Raw genomic sequence first — 7,500 nt, 5'->3', positions numbered from 1 at the left:
TAAAACTCCACATGCAACGAATTCCCCGGCTTCAACACCTGCACACCGTCCGCACACCTGGCTAGAGGAGCATACCCCCACCCCCCACCCTCACCCCTCCCTACTCCTCCCCTCTTTTCCTCCACCCTTTTCCTCCCCTCCTCCTCTCCTCTCCTCCCCTCCTCCTCTCTTCTCCTCCCCTCCTCTCTTCTCCTCCCCTCCTCCTCTCTTCCTCCCCTCCTCCACTACCCCCCTCCTCCCCAACCCCACGCCGGTCTTGGTGGAGAAGAAGGTTGGGGGAGGAGGAGGAGGAGGAGGTGGTGGTGGAAGAGGAGGTGGAGAGGGAAGAGAAGAAGGGGAAGAAAAGGGGGAGAAAGGGAAAGAGGGGAGAGGAGGAGGAGGAGGGGGAGGAGGAGGAGGAGGAGGAGGAGGAGGAGGAGGAGGAGGAGGAGGAGGAGGAGGAGGAGGAGGAGGAGGAGGAGGAGGAGGAGGAAGACGAAGAAGACGAAGAGGAGGAGGAGGAAAACGACGACGACGAAGACGAAGAGGAGGAAAAGGAGGAGGAGGAGGAGGAGCAGGTAGCAGCCAACTCGCGTGTTTTATTACAAGGCCCTCTGCATGCCAGCCTGCAATAAACCAGTAATTAGGGATTCGAGAACGGGTTTTCTGGTGTGGCTCTATGCAACAGCTTTGCAATAACGTGTTGGCTTTGTTGGCTTGGTTTTATGGTGGTTCGGTTGATGGGAGGCTCAAGAAGTATGCAATACACACTGGCCGCCTCCTAAAGTGGGTGTTATCCCCATCGCGACACGAGACTCTGCCGGGAACGAAGGCCTTCAACTACCGCCGAAGAAGGACCGTAACCTCCCCCCCCCACACACACAAAACAAATAAATAAATAAAAAATAACAATAAAAATAAGGTTGGAGAAAACAAAAATATGCCGTCAACCTTCTTAAAACGATTTAAGATTTTAGAAAAAAAAATATATATATATATAAAATACTACTACTACTACTAATAATAATAATAATAATAATAATAGTAATATAAATAAATAAATCTCATTATGGCCCAAAAAGAGATATTAGTATTCACAGTTAAGAAAAGTATAAACTAAAATCTATAAAAAAAAAGACACCGCCTCACCGCCTAGGCCGGGCCATAAGTGAAATGCCCGGGCGAAGCCAGAACTTCGCAAATCTCAAGCAAGCAAGCAAGCAAGCCTCACCGCCCAGGAGAAGAGAGAGAGAGAAAGAGAGAGAGAGAGAGAGAGAGAGAGAGAGAGAGAGAGAGAGAGAGAGAGAGAGAGAGAGAGAGAGAGAGAGAGAGAGAGAGAGAAAGAATATGAATAGAAGACCATCCGAGAGAGCCGAGAATGAGGCAAAAGAATAAGTCTTTGTGCCCAAAGCATGACTGCAGAGAGAGGGGAAGAGGAGAAAGGGAGAAGAGGAAAGAAGGAGGAAGGGGAAGAAGAGGAGAGGGAAGAGGAGGAGAAGAGAAGAGAGGAGAGGGAAGGAGAGGGAGGAAGGGGGAAGAGGAGGGAGGAAGAGGAAGAGGAGGAAAAGGGAGAGAAGAGGAAGAGGAGGAGGGAGAGGGAGGGAGAAGGAGGAAGGGAGAGGAGGGAGGGAGGGAGGGAGGAGGGAGAGAGAGAGAGGAGAGAGAGAGAGAGAGAGAGAGGAGAGAGCGAGAGAGTAAGAGAGAGAGAGCGAGAGCGAGAGAGAGAGAGAGAGAGAGAGAGAGAGAGAGAGAGAGAGAGAGCGAGAGAGCGAGAAGCCGCGGCAGTGAGCTATCTCCCCGGCAGGCACCCAGCGCGAGGCAGGCCGCCCACTGTTGTGATGGCAGCGGGGGCAGACCGGGCGGGGAGGCACCCATATTAGTTCACCAATCCGTCACCAGATGTCCGCGCCTGCCACGCTCATTCGCGGTCGGCGGCCATCTTGGATTTCGGTCGAGGTGCGCGCTTTACGAAGTTTAACGAAGGAAGGACAAGGATAAAAAAGACGACGAAGGAAGGACAAAGATAAAAAAGACGAAGGAGGGACAAGGATAAAAAAAGACGACGAAGGAAGGACATCGATAAAAGGACGAACAACGAGACAATAACAAAAGAAGAAAGAACAGCGAAGGGCGGACCAAAAGAGGAGAATTAGCGAAGGAAATCCAAGGACGGGAAGGGCGGGCGAATGTGCTACGTGTATTACATAAACGGGAAGTACATTTGCATGTGCAGTCGGGGCGAGGGAAATGTAACTCGGTTCGTTGTTTACTCGGGAGGCAAACCTGGGAAGAATAGATAAAACAAAGAAAGGGAGAAGAGAGAGTGCGAGGGAGAGGGAGAGATAGACAGCTAGCTAGATAGATAGATAACTAAATATATAGATAGATAGAGAGATAGAGATAGATAGACAGATATATAGATAGACAGATAGGTAGATAGAGAGAGACAGAGAGAGACAGTGACAGAGATAGACAGAGAGAGAGAGAGAGAGAGAGAGAGAGAGAGAGAGAGAGAGAGAGAGAGAGAGAGAGAGAGAGAGAGAGAGAGAGAGAGAGAGAGAGAGAGAGGGAGAGAGAGGAGAGAGAAAAAAAGAAGAGAAAAAAAGAAAAGAGAGAGAGAAAAAAAGAAAATAAAAGACATGAGCAGAGAAAAAAAGAAAAAGATGGAGAGGAGACGAGACAGACCCCGATGTCATATTGCGTCCACAGCATCCCCGCGCACGCCAGCCTCGAGGAATGCCCGCTCGAGCCTCACAGGGTCCAAGCTCCACCACCTCGCCCTCGACCCTGGGGACACGGGGGGGTCTCTTGGAGGGGGAGGGAGGGGGTCCAAGATCTACCTTCAACAATAAACCAAAAAAGCTAAGACCCTTTCCACTGACCCGCCCAAGGCCATCTCTCGTGTCGCTCCTGATCCGGTGGTCTCTCGTTGCCCCAGAGCCTCGTCGGGGAACCAAACGCCTCTTCGCCGGGAACCAAACGCCTCTTCGCCGGGAACCAAACGCCTCTTCGCCGGGAACCAAACGCCTCTTCGCCGGGAACCAAACGCCTCTTCGCCGGGAACCAAACGCCCCTCCAGAGAAGTCTGTTGATTTACTGTCCCCATTCGACGTGAGAAATAAAGGTGTGTTCATGATGAAAAATAGCGGCAGTATTTTTCCCCTTTTTTTCCGATTCATCTTAACCTTTGCACCATCTTCTTCCGCTTTTCTTACCGTCTCTTCTTCTTTTTTTCTTTCTTTTTGGTTCTATTTCTCTTTCTTTTCCTCTTATTCCTCTCTCGTTTCCTGCCTTTTACCTCCCTATCATCTTTTCTCTTACCTAGTTTTTCTTCCCTTCCCACCTGTCCCTCTGTCTACACTGCATTCCCCACCCGTGCCACTTCCTCCCCTTCCTCCCCATCCATTCCTTCTTCCCCTTCCTCCCCATCCTTCCCTTTTCCCCTTCCTCCCCATCCCTTCCCTCTTCCTCTTCCGCCCCTTCCTTCCATCTTCCCCTTCCTCCCCATCTCTCCCTCTTCCTCTTCCTTCCCATCCCTCCCCATCCCCTCCCTCTTCCCCCACCACCTCCACCCTCAACCCCTACCCATCCTACCCACCCCTCCCCTCACTCCACCCACTCCACTCACCTCTTCCGTTACCTACTCCACCCATCTCTTCCGCCACCCATTCCCTCCCTCTCCTCCCACCCACCCCATCCACTCCACCCACCCACCCACCTCCACCCCAAGCCAGGAAAAGCCAGTTGTTGCTGAGTCATGGCCCAGGTGATCCAACTTCTTAAGTGATATTAATGAACGATATTTATCCCGAATGGGCGCTAATGACACGCCCGATGGCCCGACGCCCGTGCCACCCCTTTCGAACGCGGCTCTGGTTTTGCTCGGGATTGAGGGTGGGGGGTGGGGGGGGCGCTACGTAAAACACGCCCGCGACAGTCCCAAGGGCGTGCTCGCGGTGTCCCAATTGGGGGCTGTAGACTAAGGTCGGTGGGGGGAGGGGGCGGGGGACGGAGGGGGAGAGGAGAAGGGGGATGAGTGGGGAGGGGAAGGGGTGGGGAACGGAGAGGAGAAGGGGGATGAGTGGGGAGGGGAAGGGGTGGGGAACGGAGGGGAGAAGGGGGGTGAGTGGTAGGGGGAGGGAAAGGGTGGGGAACGGAGAAGAGGAGGGGGGAGTGTAGTAGGTGTAGGGAGGGGGTGGAGAAGGAGGGGAAATGGTAAGGGGGAGGAGAGGGAGACGGACAGGTGGGTAGGTGGGCGAGTGGGTGTGGAGGAGGGGGAGGGGTTGGATAGGGGGGGCAGTGAGATGGGGGGGGGGTAAGGGGAGGAGGCAACGGCGGTGACTGGAAATAATTAAGATTAATGAATGGATTAAAGGTAACAGGTTGATTTTCCCTCGTTTTTTTTCCCTTGTCTGTAAATTCGCGCCAATTTCTTTGTTTGGTTAAAAAAAGCGTCTCCAAGCATCTAATTTTCCCCCCCGAGATGATAACCAATAAAGTGAATGGTAATTTTAAGAAAACCTAAGAATAATTTACAGAGCAAGAAGACTTAAAAAATAAGGAAAAATTAAAATCAATGTCAAGAAAACATAATCAAGAGGAGGACAAATATAAACCTTTAAACACACTATTCGAAGTAAAAAAAAACGATGTTATACGATAATACATAAAGAGATTTAAAAAAAAGGGGGTAAATTAGCATAATCTTTAAATATACAGATTAAATTTCTAAATGGTTAACCCCGCCTCCTGATCAACTATACCTGAAAAAAGAAAAGAAAAGAAAAAAGAAAAAGAAAGAACGAAAGAAAAAAGAAAGAAAAAAAGGAAAAAAAAATTAAAACATCAAAATTTCCTCATTTTTCACACAGAACGAAACAACACATAAACGCTCCATCCCCCCCCCCCCATTAGGGTATAGAGACTGCCCGCAGCGCCACCCAGGTCGAGCGGACGGCGGCGGAACTAACGCGATAATTGAAGGCCCTCCACAGGTGGACAAGAGAGAACAGGCCTAAAGAAGAAAAAAAAAAAAAAGACCTCAAATACCTGTCCTCGATTTTCCTTTGCTTTGTTTTTTAGAAGTAAACAAAGGAGTGTGGTCCAGATCTAATTCTTTTCTTTTTAAGTCGGTAAGGCACACGACACACTTGTCCAACGCAAACACGCGGGAAACGGGAAAAATCGTTCGTCTTTTGTTTAAATGCGTTTTTTTAATGCCTTTAACCCTGTAGGCAACTCGACAGGTCGTAAGTTTTGGTTTAAAATCTAATCTAAATGTTACCGATGAAGAAAAAAATGTATTCTAAGCATTTAATATACAATTTTAAGGATGAAAAAGTGCATTTGATTCCTAATCATGTCAAGTGTGTAATATTATAAACCGAGAGGATATGTACTATACATATATACTCCTTTAAATCACGATATATTCAAAGAGAATATATATAAACCACATGCAAAATAAATGAATGAAAATATATCAAGGATAAAAAATAATGCAAATCTCACAGAATAACTTTTTTAAAATAAAAATCGGAGCGTTCTCACGTAACATTTGGCTCGCCTCACTCACCTCGCTCGCCTCACTCACCTCGCTCGCCTCACTCGCCTCGCTCGCCTCACTCACCTCGCTCGCCTCACTCACCTCGCTCGCCTCACTCACCTCGCTCGCCTCACTCACCTCAGACCTCACTCCCTCACTCATCGCTCCTCTCAACACCCTCCTCACCTCATACACCTGGCGGCGATGAGAGGATGAGAAGGTGGGGGTGCGGGGATGGGGGAAGGGGAGGGGGCGGGGCGAAGGAGGAAGGACGGGGGATGAGGGGTATGGGGGGGTGAGGAGGCGGATGGGGGAGGAGGTGGGGAGAGGGGCGGGGCGAAGGATGAGGAATGAGGATGAAGAGGATGGGGAGAGGGGATAAGGGTGAGGATAGGGGAGAGGGCGTAGGGGGAAGGATAGAGGATGAGGGGGTAGGGTGCGAAGGGGAAGGAGGAAGGATGATGGGGTATGAAGAGGGGAACAGGTTGTGATTGGGGGGTTGGAACCAAAGTTGGAGTTGAGGATGAGAAGGTGAGGACATGAGAAAGGAGAGGCAAGAAGCAGAATAAAGACGAAAATAACGACGAAGATGAAAATCAGCGGAAAGAGAAATAAAAGATAAAAAGGATGATGAAGACAAAATGCGAGAACGAGACGAAGAATGAGGCAAAGGATAAGATCCAACCAGGGAACAGAGCTTCAAATAAAGGTACGGAATAAGAGGTTTTGAGAAAGGAGGGGGTAGGGGGAAGGGGAAGGGGAGGGGGAGGGGGGGAAATCAGACAAAATATAGATCCATAGCGCGCTTTTCATCTCAATTTTCGAACATGAGCTTGCCTCCCTATACCTCTTTAAGAAAAGAAAAAAAAACACATAAAAATAATGATAATGGCTGATAAAGTCAAGGGTTAATTGTGGAAATTTTCTCGACAAAATAAAGGTAATAAAAGTGAGTCAGGGGTGATTGCGATGCTAATGAAAATCGTGACAAATCTTTAATTATCGGAGAATGGTTTATCGACATTTGTTTCTTTACACATTTTGACAATTTGGGTTAAAGGTTAATGACAAAATGCTTTTTTATGTCGTTAAAACTCATAAAAATACGACACATAAGCACCTACGTTAGATGTGCATACGTACGCACACACACACACACACACACACACACACACACACACACACACACACACACACACACAACACACACACACCACACACACACACACCACACACACACACACACACACACACACACACACACACACACACACACACACACACACACACACAATACACACACACACAATACACACACACACACCTATTATACTACCTTATTACAACCTACCTTCCACCAGCCACTATCACAATACACCAGGAACACCAAGATATTCAAAACAACGATATAGTGACACCGAATTTTATTACAACACTTATCGTATCCTATCTCCCGCCACTATTATCGTAATCGGGTCTTTCTTCCCAGGTTGAGGCTTAATGCGTCAAGGGATAGTGACTAATGTGATGCTGGTCACTTACCTGATCGGACGCTGGGCCTCTCGCATGTATTAAGAAATTAAAGTTTCTTTCCTTTTTCTCATCCTGGCTCTCTCTTCTCTCCTCGTCTTTCTCTTCATCGGTCTCATCTCTCAGTCTCTTCATCTCGTCCTTACCTATCGGTCTCTCTCTCTCTCTCCCTTTCTACACGTATTTTTTCCTCTCGTTTCTTTTTCTGTCTCTCTCTCTCTCTCTCCTTTTCTACTCATGTGTTTTTTTTCTTGTTTCTTTTTCTTTCTCCGTTTCCTTTCATCTATTTCTTTACTCTCGTTTTTGTTTCCTACCTTCTCTATACTCTCCGTCCTTTCTACTCATGTGTTTTTTCCCTAGTGCTTTCTCTGCTCCTCTCCGTTTCTTTCTTTTTTTTTAATCTTCAGTTTGTTCTTTGTCCTATGTCTCCTTTGTTGTCTCCGTCC

The sequence above is a fragment of the Penaeus monodon genome, chromosome 37, assembly GCF_015228065.2.
Source record: "Penaeus monodon isolate SGIC_2016 chromosome 37, NSTDA_Pmon_1, whole genome shotgun sequence".
In the NCBI taxonomy this organism is placed as follows: domain Eukaryota; kingdom Metazoa; phylum Arthropoda; class Malacostraca; order Decapoda; family Penaeidae; genus Penaeus; species Penaeus monodon.
The sequence above is the reverse complement of the archived record's forward strand: the minus strand, read 5'-3'. Positions refer to the sequence as shown.